This window comes from Osmerus eperlanus, chromosome 15 (genome assembly GCF_963692335.1).
Source record: "Osmerus eperlanus chromosome 15, fOsmEpe2.1, whole genome shotgun sequence".
Taxonomy (NCBI): Eukaryota; Metazoa; Chordata; class Actinopteri; order Osmeriformes; family Osmeridae; genus Osmerus; species Osmerus eperlanus.
The window spans coordinates 2,285,804-2,299,771 of record NC_085032.1 but is presented as its reverse complement, the minus strand read 5'-3'; positions in this window follow the sequence as shown (position 1 = coordinate 2,299,771).

Genomic DNA, 13,968 nt, shown 5'->3' with positions numbered 1-13,968 from the left:
CGAATCTAATGGCTAAATCTTGTCAGTAGTATGAATTAAGTGATTTACAGTTGATTTGAGTCAGTGTGGCCTGCTTTAGGCTGAAATCTAAGTCAAAGTCATGTAATGTGAACTACTACAATGCCAAACACTGTAAATGCATTGAAAACGCTATTCAAGAGCTGAAAAGTACTTTAAAGCAATAAAAGAATGAAAGTCTAAAAACTCGAATCTAATGGCTAAATCTTGTCAGTAGTATGAATTAAGTGATTTACAGTTGATTTGAGTCAGTGTGGCTTGTTTTAGGCTGAAATATAAGTCAAAGTCATGTAATGTGACCTAGTACTATGCCAAACCTTGTAAATGAATTGAAAATGCTATTCAGGAGCTGAAAAGCACTTTAAAGCAATAAAAGAATGAAAGTCTCAAAACTCGGAATCTAATGGCTAAATCTTGTCAGTAGTATGGATTAAGTGATTTACAGTTGATTTGTCAGTGTGGCCTGTTTTAGGATGAAATCTAAGTCAGAGTCATGTAATGTAAACTACTACAATGCCAAACACTGTAAATGCATTGAAAACGCTATTCAAGAGCTGACAAGTACTTTAAAGCAATAAAAGAATGAAAGTCTCAAAACTCGGAATCTCATGGCTAAATATTGTCAGTAGTATGGATTAAGTGATTTACAGTTGATTTGAGTCAGTGTGGCCTGCTTTAGGCTGAAATCTAAGTCAAAGTCATGTAATGTGAACTACTACAATGCCAAACACTGTAAATGCATTGAAAACGCTATTCAAGAGCTGAAAAGCACTTTAAAGCAATAAAAGAATGAAAGTCTCAAAACTCGGAATCTAATGGCTAAATCTTGTCAGTAGTATGAATTAAGTTATTTACAGTTGATTTGAGTCAGTGTGGCCTGCTTCAGGCTGAAATCTAAGTCCAAGTCATGTAATGTGAACTACTACAATGCCAAACACTGTAAATGCATTGAAAACGCTATTCAAGAGCTGACAAGTACTTTAAAGCAATAAAAGAATGAAAGTCTCAAAACTCGGAATCTAATGGCTAAATCTTGTCAGTAGTATGGATTAAGTGATTTACAGTTGATTTGTCAGTGTGGCCTGTTTTAGGCTGAAATCTAAGTCAGAGTCATGTAATGTAAACTACTACAATGCCAAACACTGTAAATGCATTGAAAACGCTATTCAAGAGCTGACAAGTACTTTAAAGCAATAAAAGAATGAAAGTCTCAAAACTCGGAATCTAATGGCTAAATATTGTCAGTAGTATGGATTAAGTGATTTACAATTGATTTGAGTCAGTGTGGCCTGTTTTAGGCTGAAATCTAAGTCAAAGTCATGTAATGTTAACTACTACAATGCCAAACACTGTAAATGCATTGAAAACGCTATTCAAGAGCTGAAAAGCACTTTAAAGCAATAAAAGAATGAAAGTCTCAAAACTCAGAATCTAATGGCTAAATCTTGTCAGTAGTATGGATTAAGTGATTTACAGTTGATTTGAGTCAGTGTGGCCTGTTTTAGGCTGAAATCTAAGTCAGAGTCATGTAATGTGAACTACTACAATGCCAAACACTGTAAATGCATTGAAAATGCTATTCAAGAGCTGAAAAGCACTTTAAAGCAATAAAAGAATGAAAGTCTCAAAACTCGAATCTAATGGCTAAATCTTGTCAGTAGTATGAATTAAGTGATTTACAGTTGATTTGAGTCAGTGTGGCCTGCTTTAGGCTGAAATCTAAGTCAAAGTCATGTAATGTGAACTACTACAATGCCAAACACTGTAAATGCATTGAAAACGCTATTCAAGAGCTGAAAAGTACTTTAAAGCAATAAAAGAATGAAAGTCTCAAAACTCGGAATCTAATGGCTAAATCTTGTCAGTAGTATGAATTAAGTTATTTACAGTTGATTTGAGTCAGTGTGGCCTGTTTTAGGCTGAAATCTAAGTCAAAGTTATGTAATGTGAACTACTACAATGCCAAACACTGTAAATGCATTGAAAACGCTATTCAAGAGCTGAAAAGCACTTTAAAGCAATAAAAGAATGAAAGTCTCAAAACTCGAATCTAATGGCTAAATCTTGTCAGTAGTATGAATTAAGTGATTTACAGTTGATTTGAGTCAGTGTGGCCTGCTTTAGGCTGAAATCTAAGTCAAAGTCATGTAATGTGAACTACTACAATGCCAAACTGTAAATGCATTGAAAACGCTATTCAAGAGCTGAAAAGTACTTTAAAGCAATAAAAGAATGAAAGTCTCAAAACTCGGAATCTAATGGCTAAATCTTGTCACTAGTATGAATTAAGTTATTTACAGTTGATTTGAGTCAGTGTGGCCTGTTTTAGGCTGAAATATAAGTCAAAGTCATGTAATGTGAACTAGTACAATGCCAAACCTTGTAAATGAATTGAAAATGCTATTCAGGAGCTGAAAAGCACTTTAAAGCAATAAAAGAATGAAAGTCTCAAAACTCGGAATCTAATGGCTAAATCTTGTCAGTAGTATGGATTAAGTGATTTACAGTTGATTTGTCAGTGTGGCCTGTTTTAGGCTGAAATCTAAGTCAGAGTCATGTAATGTAAACTACTACAATGCCAAACACTGTAAATGCATTGAAAACGCTATTCAAGAGCTGACAAGTACTTTAAAGCAATAAAAGAATGAAAGTCTCAAAACTCGGAATCTAATGGCTAAATATTGTCAGTAGTATGGATTAAGTGATTTACAATTGATTTGAGTCAGTGTGGCCTGTTTTAGGCTGAAATATAAGTCAAAGTCATGTAATGTGAACTAGTACAATGCCAAACCTTGTAAATGAATTGAAAATGCTATTCAGGAGCTGAAAAGCACTTTAAAGCAATAAAAGAATGAAAGTCTCAAAACTCGGAATCTAATGGCTAAATCTTGTCAGTAGTATGGATTAAGTGATTTACAGTTGATTTGTCAGTGTGGCCTGTTTTAGGCTGAAATCTAAGTCAGAGTCATGTAATGTAAACTACTACAATGCCAAACACTGTAAATGCATTGAAAACGCTATTCAAGAGCTGACAAGTACTTTAAAGCAATAAAAGAATGAAAGTCTCAAAACTCGGAATCTAATGGCTAAATATTGTCAGTAGTATGGATTAAGTGATTTACAATTGATTTGAGTTAGTGTGGCCTGTTTTAGGCTGAAATCTAAGTCAAAGTCATGTAATGTGAACTACTACAATGCCAAACACTGTAAATGCATTGAAAACGCTATTCAAGAGCTGAAAAGCACTTTAAAGCAATAAAAGAATGAAAGTCTCAAAACTCAGAATCTAATGGCTAAATCTTGTCAGTAGTATGGATTAAGTGATTTACAGTTGATTTGAGTCAGTGTGGCCTGTTTTAGGCTGAAATCTAAGTCAGAGTCATGTAATGTGAACTACTACAATGCCAAACACTGTAAATGCATTGAAAATGCTATTCAAGAGCTGAAAAGCACTTTAAAGCAATAAAAGAATGAAAGTCTCAAAACTCGAATCTAATGGCTAAATCTTGTCAGTAGTATGAATTAAGTGATTTACAGTTGATTTGAGTCAGTGTGGCCTGCTTTAGGCTGAAATCTAAGTCAAAGTCATGTAATGTGAACTACTACAATGCCAAACACTGTAAATGCATTGAAAACGCTATTCAAGAGCTGAAAAGTACTTTAAAGCAATAAAAGAATGAAAGTCTAAAAACTCGAATCTAATGGCTAAATCTTGTCAGTAGTATGAATTAAGTGATTTACAGTTGATTTGAGTCAGTGTGGCCTGTTTTAGGCTGAAATATAAGTCAAAGTCATGTAATGTGAACTAGTACAATGCCAAACCTTGTAAATGAATTGAAAATGCTATTCAGGAGCTGAAAAGCACTTTAAAGCAATAAAAGAATGAAAGTCTCAAAACTCGGAATCTAATGGCTAAATCTTGTCAGTAGTATGGATTAAGTGATTTACAGTTGATTTGTCAGTGTGGCCTGTTTTAGGATGAAATCTAAGTCAGAGTCATGTAATGTAAACTACTACAATGCCAAACACTGTAAATGCATTGAAAACGCTATTCAAGAGCTGACAAGTACTTTAAAGCAATAAAAGAATGAAAGTCTCAAAACTCGGAATCTCATGGCTAAATATTGTCAGTAGTATGGATTAAGTGATTTACAATTGATTTGAGTCAGTGTGGCCTGTTTTAGGCTGAAATCTAAGTCAGAGTCATGTAATGTGAACTACTACAATGCCAAACACTGTAAATGCATTGAAAACGCTATTCAAGAGCTGAAAAGCACTTTAAAGCAATAAAAGAATGAAAGTCTCAAAACTCGAATCTAATGGCTAAATCTTGTCAGTAGTATGAATTAAGTGATTTACAGTTGATTTGAGTCAGTGTGGCCTGCTTTAGGCTGAAATCTAAGTCAAAGTCATGTAATGTGAACTACTACAATGCCAAACTGTAAATGCATTGAAAACGCTATTCAAGAGCTGAAAAGTACTTTAAAGCAATAAAAGAATGAAAGTCTCAAAACTCGGAATATAATGGCTAAATCTTGTCAGTAGTATGAATTAAGTGATTTACAGTTGATTTGAGTCAGTGTGGCCTGTTTTAGGCTGAAATATAAGTCAAAGTTATGTAATGTGAACTACTACAATGCCAAACACTGTAAATGCATTGAAAACGCTATTCAAGAGCTGAAAAGCACTTTAAAGCAATAAAAGAATGAAAGTCTCAAAACTCAGAATCTAATGGCTAAATCTTGTCAGTAGTATGGATTAAGTGATTTACAGTTGATTTGAGTCAGTGTGGCCTGTTTTAGGCTGAAATCTAAGTCAGAGTCATGTAATGTGAACTACTACAATGCCAAACACTGTAAATGCATTGAAAATGCTATTCAAGAGCTGAAAAGCACTTTAAAGCAATAAAAGAATGAAAGTCTCAAAACTCGAATCTAATGGCTAAATCTTGTCAGTAGTATGAATTAAGTGATTTACAGTTGATTTGAGTCAGTGTGGCCTGCTTTAGGCTTAAATCTAAGTCAAAGTCATGTAATGTGAACTACTACAATGCCAAACACTGTAAATGCATTGAAAACGCTATTCAAGAGCTGAAAAGTACTTTAAAGCAATAAAAGAATGAAAGTCTCAAAACTCGGAATCTAATGGCTAAATCTTGTCAGTAGTATGAATTAAGTTATTTACAGTTGATTTGAGTCAGTGTGGCCTGTTTTAGGCTGAAATCTAAGTCAAAGTCATGTAATGTGAACTACTACAATGCCAAACACTGTAAATGCATTGAAGACGCTATTCAAGAGCTGAAAAGCACTTTAAAGCAATAAAAGAATGAAAGTCTCAAAACTCGAATCTAATGGCTAAATCTTGTCAGTAGTATGAATTAAGTGATTTACAGTTGATTTGAGTCAGTGTGGCCTGCTTTAGGCTGAAATCTAAGTCAAAGTCATGTAATGTGAACTACTACAATGCCAAACACTGTAAATGCATTGAAAACGCTATTCAAGAGCTGAAAAGCACTTTAAAGCAATAAAAGAATGAAAGTCTCAAAACTCGGAATCTAATGGCTAAATCTTGTCAGTAGTATGAATTAAGTTATTTACAGTTGATTTGAGTCAGTGTGGCCTGCTTCAGGCTGAAATCTAAGTCCAAGTCATGTAATGTGAACTACTACAATGCCAAACACTGTAAATGCATTGAAAACGCTATTCAAGAGCTGACAAGTACTTTAAAGCAATAAAAGAATGAAAGTCTCAAAATTCAGAATCTAATGGCTAAATCTTGTCAGTAGTATGGATTAAGTGATTTACAGTTGATTTGAGTCAGTGTGGCCTGTTTTAGGCTGAAATCTAAGTCAGAGTCATGTAATGTGAACTACTACAATGCCAAACACTGTAAATGCATTGAAAATGCTATTCAAGAGCTGAAAAGCACTTTAAAGCAATAAAAGAATGAAAGTCTCAAAACTCGAATCTAATGGCTAAATCTTGTCAGTAGTATGAATTAAGTGATTTACAGTTGATTTGAGTCAGTGTGGCCTGCTTTAGGCTGAAATCTAAGTCAAAGTCATGTAATGTGAACTACTACAATGCCAAACACTGTAAATGCATTGAAAACGCTATTCAAGAGCTGAAAAGTACTTTAAAGCAATAAAAGAATGAAAGTCTCAAAACTCGGAATCTAATGGCTAAATCTTGTCAGTAGTATGAATTAAGTTATTTACAGTTGATTTGAGTCAGTGTGGCCTGTTTTAGGCTGAAATCTAAGTCAAAGTCATGTAATGTGAACTACTACAATGCCAAACACTGTAAATGCATTGAAGACGCTATTCAAGAGCTGAAAAGCACTTTAAAGCAATAAAAGAATGAAAGTCTCAAAACTCGAATCTAATGGCTAAATCTTGTCAGTAGTATGAATTAAGTGATTTACAGTAGATTTGAGTCAGTGTGGCCTGTTTTAGGCTGAAATCTAAGTCAGAGTCATGTAATGTAAACTACTACAATGCCAAACACTGTAAATGCATTGAAAACGCTATTCAAGAGCTGACAAGTACTTTAAAGCAATAAAAGAATGAAAGTCTCAAAACTCGGAATCTAATGGCTAAATATTGTCAGTAGTATGGATTAAGTGATTTACAATTGATTTGAGTCAGTGTGGCCTGTTTTAGGCTGAAATCTAAGTCAGAGTCATGTAATGTGAACTACTACAATGCCAAACACTGTAAATGCATTGAAAATGCTATTCAAGAGCTGAAAAGCACTTTAAAGCAATAAAAGAATGAAAGTCTCAAAACTCGAATCTAATGGCTAAATCTTGTCAGTAGTATGAATTAAGTGATTTACAGTTGATTTGAGTCAGTGTGGCCTGCTTTAGGCTTAAATCTAAGTCAAAGTCATGTAATGTGAACTACTACAATGCCAAACACTGTAAATGCATTGAAAACGCTATTCAAGAGCTGAAAAGTACTTTAAAGCAATAAAAGAATGAAAGTCTCAAAACTCGGAATCTAATGGCTAAATCTTGTCAGTAGTATGGATTAAGTTATTTACAGTTGATTTGAGTCAGTGTGGCCTGTTTTAGGCTGAAATCTAAGTCAAAGTCATGTAATGTGAACTACTACAATGCCAAACACTGTAAATGCATTGAAGACGCTATTCAAGAGCTGAAAAGCACTTTAAAGCAATAAAAGAATGAAAGTCTCAAAACTCGAATCTAATGGCTAAATCTTGTCAGTAGTATGAATTAAGTGATTTACAGTTGATTTGAGTCAGTGTGGCCTGCTTTAGGCTGAAATCTAAGTCAAAGTCATGTAATGTGAACTACTACAATGCCAAACACTGTAAATGCATTGAAAACGCTATTCAAGAGCTGAAAAGCACTTTAAAGCAATAAAAGAATGAAAGTCTCAAAACTCGGAATCTAATGGCTAAATCTTGTCAGTAGTATGAATTAAGTTATTTACAGTTGATTTGAGTCAGTGTGGCCTGCTTCAGGCTGAAATCTAAGTCCAAGTCATGTAATGTGAACTACTACAATGCCAAACACTGTAAATGCATTGAAAACGCTATTCAAGAGCTGACAAGTAGTTTAAAGCAATAAAAGAATGAAAGTCTCAAAACTCAGAATCTAATGGCTAAATCTTGTCAGTAGTATGGATTAAGTGATTTACAGTTGATTTGAGTCAGTGTGGCCTGTTTTAGGCTGAAATCTAAGTCAGAGTCATGTAATGTGAACTACTACAATGCCAAACACTGTAAATGCATTGAAAATGCTATTCAAGAGCTGAAAAGCACTTTAAAGCAATAAAAGAATGAAAGTCTCAAAACTCGAATCTAATGGCTAAATCTTGTCAGTAGTATGAATTAAGTGATTTACAGTTGATTTGAGTCAGTGTGGCCTGCTTTAGGCTGAAATCTAAGTCAAAGTCATGTAATGTGAACTACTACAATGCCAAACACTGTAAATGCATTGAAAACGCTATTCAAGAGCTGAAAAGTACTTTAAAGCAATAAAAGAATGAAAGTCTCAAAACTCGGAATCTAATGGCTAAATCTTGTCAGTAGTATGAATTAAGTTATTTACAGTTGATTTGAGTCAGTGTGGCCTGTTTTAGGCTGAAATCTAAGTCAAAGTCATGTAATGTGAACTACTACAATGCCAAACACTGTAAATGCATTGAAGACGCTATTCAAGAGCTGAAAAGCACTTTAAAGCAATAAAAGAATGAAAGTCTCAAAACTCGAATCTAATGGCTAAATCTTGTCAGTAGTATGAATTAAGTGATTTACAGTAGATTTGAGTCAGTGTGGCCTGCTTTAGGCTGAAATCTAAGTCAAAGTCATGTAATGTGAACTACTACAATGCCAAACACTGTAAATGCATTGAAAACGCTATTCAAGAGCTGAAAAGCACTTTAAAGCAATAAAAGAATGAAAGTCTCAAAACTCGGAATCTAATGGCTAAATCTTGTCAGTAGTATGAATTAAGTTATTTACAGTTGATTTGAGTCAGTGTGGCCTGCTTCAGGCTGAAATCTAAGTCCAAGTCATGTAATGTGAACTACTACAATGCCAAACACTGTAAATGCATTGAAAACGCTATTCTAGAGCTGAAAAGCACTTTAAAGCAATAAAAGAATGAAAGTCTCAAAACTCGAATCTAATGGCTAAATCTTGTCAGTAGTATGAATTAAGTGATTTACAGTTGATTTGAGTCAGTGTGGCCTGCTTTAGGCTGAAATCTAAGTCAAAGTCATGTAATGTGAACTACTACAATGCCAAACTGTAAATGCATTGAAAACGCTATTCAAGAGCTGAAAAGTACTTTAAAGCAATAAAAGAATGAAAGTCTCAAAACTCGGAATCTAATGGCTAAATCTTGTCAGTAGTATGAATTAAGTTATTTACAGTTGATTTGAGTCAGTGTGGCCTGTTTTAGGCTGAAATATAAGTCAAAGTCATGTAATGTGAACTAGTACAATGCCAAACCTTGTAAATGAATTGAAAATGCTATTCAGGAGCTGAAAAGCACTTTAAAGCAATAAAAGAATGAAATTCTCAAAACTCGGAATCTAATGGCTAAATCTTGTCAGTAGTATGGATTAAGTGATTTACAGTTGATTTGTCAGTGTGGCCTGTTTTAGGCTGAAATCTAAGTCAGAGTCATGTAATGTAAACTACTACAATGCCAAACACTGTAAATGCATTGAAAACGCTATTCAAGAGCTGACAAGTACTTTAAAGCAATAAAAGAATGAAAGTCTCAAAACTCGGAATCTAATGGCTAAATATTGTCAGTAGTATGGATTAAGTGATTTACAATTGATTTGAGTCAGTGTGGCCTGTTTTAGGCTGAAATCTAAGTCAAAGTCATGTAATGTGAACTACTACAATGCCAAACACTGTAAATGCATTGAAAACGCTATTCAAGAGCTGAACAGCACTTTAAAGCAATAAAAGAATGAAAGTCTCAAAACTCGAATCTAATGGCTAAATCTTGTCAGTAGTATGAATTAAGTGATTTACAGTTGATTTGAGTCAGTGTGGCCTGCTTTAGGCTGAAATCTAAGTCAAAGTCATGTAATGTGAACTACTACAATGCCAAACACTGTAAATGCATTGAAAACGCTATTCAAGAGCTGAAAAGTACTTTAAAGCAATACAAGAATGAAAGTCTCAAAACTCGGAATCTAATGGCTAAATCTTGTCAGTAGTATGAATTAAGTTATTTACAGTTGATTTGAGTCAGTGTGGCCTGTTTTAGGCTGAAATCTAAGTCAAAGTCATGTAATGTGAACTACTACAATGCCAAACACTGTAAATGCATTGAAGACGCTATTCAAGAGCTGAAAAGCACTTTAAAGCAATAAAAGAATGAAAGTCTCAAAACTCGAATCTAATGGCTAAATCTTGTCAGTAGTATGAATTAAGTGATTTACAGTAGATTTGAGTCAGTGTGGCCTGCTTTAGGCTGAAATCTAAGTCAAAGTCATGTAATGTGAACTACTACAATGCCAAACACTGTAAATGCATTGAAAACGCTATTCAAGAGCTGAAAAGCACTTTAAAGCAATAAAAGAATGAAAGTCTCAAAACTCGGAATCTAATGGCTAAATCTTGTCAGTAGTATGAATTAAGTTATTTACAGTTGATTTGAGTCAGTGTGGCCTGCTTCAGGCTGAAATCTAAGTCCAAGTCATGTAATGTGAACTACTACAATGCCAAACACTGTAAATGCATTGAAAACGCTATTCTAGAGCTGAAAAGCACTTTAAAGCAATAAAAGAATGAAAGTCTCAAAACTCGAATCTAATGGCTAAATCTTGTCAGTAGTATGAATTAAGTGATTTACAGTTGATTTGAGTCAGTGTGGCCTGCTTTAGGCTGAAATCTAAGTCAAAGTCATGTAATGTGAACTACTACAATGCCAAACTGTAAATGCATTGAAAACGCTATTCAAGAGCTGAAAAGTACTTTAAAGCAATAAAAGAATGAAAGTCTCAAAACTCGGAATCTAATGGCTAAATCTTGTCAGTAGTATGAATTAAGTTATTTACAGTTGATTTGAGTCAGTGTGGCCTGTTTTAGGCTGAAATATAAGTCAAAGTCATGTAATGTGAACTAGTACAATGCCAAACCTTGTAAATGAATTGAAAATGCTATTCAGGAGCTGAAAAGCACTTTAAAGCAATAAAAGAATGAAATTCTCAAAACTCGGAATCTAATGGCTAAATCTTGTCAGTAGTATGGATTAAGTGATTTACAGTTGATTTGTCAGTGTGGCCTGTTTTAGGCTGAAATCTAAGTCAGAGTCATGTAATGTAAACTACTACAATGCCAAACACTGTAAATGCATTGAAAACGCTATTCAAGAGCTGACAAGTACTTTAAAGCAATAAAAGAATGAAAGTCTCAAAACTCGGAATCTAATGGCTAAATATTGTCAGTAGTATGGATTAAGTGATTTACAATTGATTTGAGTCAGTGTGGCCTGTTTTAGGCTGAAATCTAAGTCAAAGTCATGTAATGTGAACTACTACAATGCCAAACACTGTAAATGCATTGAAAACGCTATTCAAGAGCTGAACAGCACTTTAAAGCAATAAAAGAATGAAAGTCTCAAAACTCGAATCTAATGGCTAAATCTTGTCAGTAGTATGAATTAAGTGATTTACAGTTGATTTGAGTCAGTGTGGCCTGCTTTAGGCTGAAATCTAAGTCAAAGTCATGTAATGTGAACTACTACAATGCCAAACACTGTAAATGCATTGAAAACGCTATTCAAGAGCTGAAAAGTACTTTAAAGCAATACAAGAATGAAAGTCTCAAAACTCGGAATCTAATGGCTAAATCTTGTCAGTAGTATGAATTAAGTTATTTACAGTTGATTTGAGTCAGTGTGGCCTGTTTTAGGCTGAAATCTAAGTCAGAGTCATGTAATGTGAACTACTACAATGCCAAACACTGTAAATGCATTGAAAACGCTATTCAAGAGCTGAAAAGCACTTTAAAGCAATAAAAGAATGAAAGTCTAAAAACTCGGAATCTAATGGCTAAATCTTGTCAGTAGTATGGATTAAGTGATTTACAGTTGATTTGAGTCAGTGTGGCCTGTTTTAGGCTGAAATCTAAGTCAGAGTCATGTAATGTGAACTACTACAATGCCAAACACTGTAAATGCATTGAAAACGCTATTCAAGAGCTGAAAAGCACTTTAAAGCAATAAAAGAATGAAAGTCTCAAAACTCGGAATCTAATGGCTAAATCTTGTCAGTAGTATGAATTAAGTTATTTACAGTTGATTTGAGTCAGTGTGGCCTGTTTTAGGCTGAAATCTAAAGTCAAAGTCATGTAATATGAACTAGTACAATGCCAAACATTGTAAATGAATTGAAAATGCTATTCAGGAGCTGAAAAGCACTTTAAAGCAATAAAAGAATGAAAGTCTCAAAACTCGGAATCTAATGGCTAAATCTTGTCAGTAGTATGAATTAAGTGATTTACAGTTGATTTGAGTCAGTGTGGCCTGCTTTAGGCTGAAATCTAAGTCAAAGTCATGTAATGTGAACTACTACAATGCCAAACACTGTAAATGCATTGAAAACGCTATTCAAGAGCTGAAAAGTACTTTAAAGCAATAAAAGAATGAAAGTCTCAAAACTCGGAATCTAATGGCTAAATCTTGTCAGTAGTATGAATTAAGTTATTTACAGTTGATTTGAGTCAGTGTGGCCTGTTTTAGGCTGAAATCTAAAGTCAAAGTCATGTAATGTGAACTAGTACAATGCCAAACATTGTAAATGAATTGAAAATGCTATTCAGGAGCTGAAAAGCACTTTAAAGCAATAAAAGAATGAAAGTCTCAAAACTCGGAATCTAATGGCTAAATCTTGTCAGTAGTATGGATTAAGTAATTTACAGTTGATTTGAGTCAGTGTGGCCTGTTTTAGGCTGAAATCTAAGTCAGAGTCATGTAATGTGAACTACTACAATGCCAAACACTGTAAATGCATTGAAAATGCTATTCAAGAGCTGAAAAGCACTTTAAAGCAATAAAAGAATGAAAGTCTCAAAACTCGAATCTAATGGCTAAATCTTGTCAGTAGTATGAATTAAGTGATTTACAGTTGATTTGAGTCAGTGTGGCCTGCTTTAGGCTGAAATCTAAGTCAAAGTCATGTAATGTGAACTACTACAATGCCAAACACTGTAAATGCATTGAAAACGCTATTCAAGAGCTGAAAAGTACTTTAAAGCAATAAAAGAATGAAAGTCTCAAAACTCGGAATCTAATGGCTAAATCTTGTCAGTAGTATGAATTAAGTTATTTACAGTTGATTTGAGTCAGTGTGGCCTGTTTTAGGCTCAAATCTAAAGTCAAAGTCATGTAATGTGAACTAGTACAATGCCAAATGTTATATACTGAGTTAGTGTTGCACCCCGGAACCTTTGGACCGACACCTGCGTACCCAGCCGGGGGGGTATTGTTATTGGCGCCACCTGTATGTCTCATGTACGTTTTGACCACCATGCTGTGAGCATTGGTTTCAGTAAAGACCCAAAACTAAGTACAAGTGTGCGTGCATTATTGCCCTCGGGTTACCACACTTATGGTCGGCACGCTCGGGGAATTCGTCGAGCTGGATGGTGACTGGATTGAATATGTCGAGAGACTGGAACACTTTTTCCTGGCGAATGACATTAAGGAGGTCGAAAGGAAAAGATCGATTCTCCTCAGTGCGTGCGGTGCCAAGACGTACAAGTTGATACGCAATTTAGCAACGCCACGGAAGCCAGGCGAATTGTCATTCGAAGACTTGGTGAAGCTGGTGCAAGAGCATCACAACCCCAGGCCGTCAGTGATTGTTCAGCGCTTCAAGTTCCACACACATTCACGCAAAGCTGGAGTTTCAGTTGCGGCATTCGTGGCGGAGCTGAGACAACTGTCGGAATATTGTGAGTTTGGACCGGTGCTTGACGACATGCTACGGGACAGGTTAGTCTGTGGTATCAACAATGACAGCATTCAGCGCCGATTGCTAGGTGAAGTCGCGCTAACTTTCAAGAAAGCGTTGGAGATTGCTCATGCAATGGAAACGGCAGCTATCAACTCTAAAGACATTCAAGCAGCTAACGCCAGTGTGCCACAGGGCGCCGTTAACCGTCTGTTTAATGCAGGGAGAGGCAAGCCGATGAAGTCAGTTGAGTGTTACCGCTGTGGGGGAGCGCATCTTGCTACTGACTGTGGGTTTAAAGATGCCGCTTGCCATAACTGCCAAAAAAAAGGGCACATAGCCAAGAAGTGCAGAGTTTCTAAAAAGACATGGAAAAAGGTGTGTGAAGAGTCAAAACCCCAAATGAAAACGCATCATGTGCAAGAGCAGGAGGAGCAGTGTTCATTTAACATGTTTAATATGGACCTGAGTGAACCCCGGGCAGACCCGGTCTGCGCAACGCT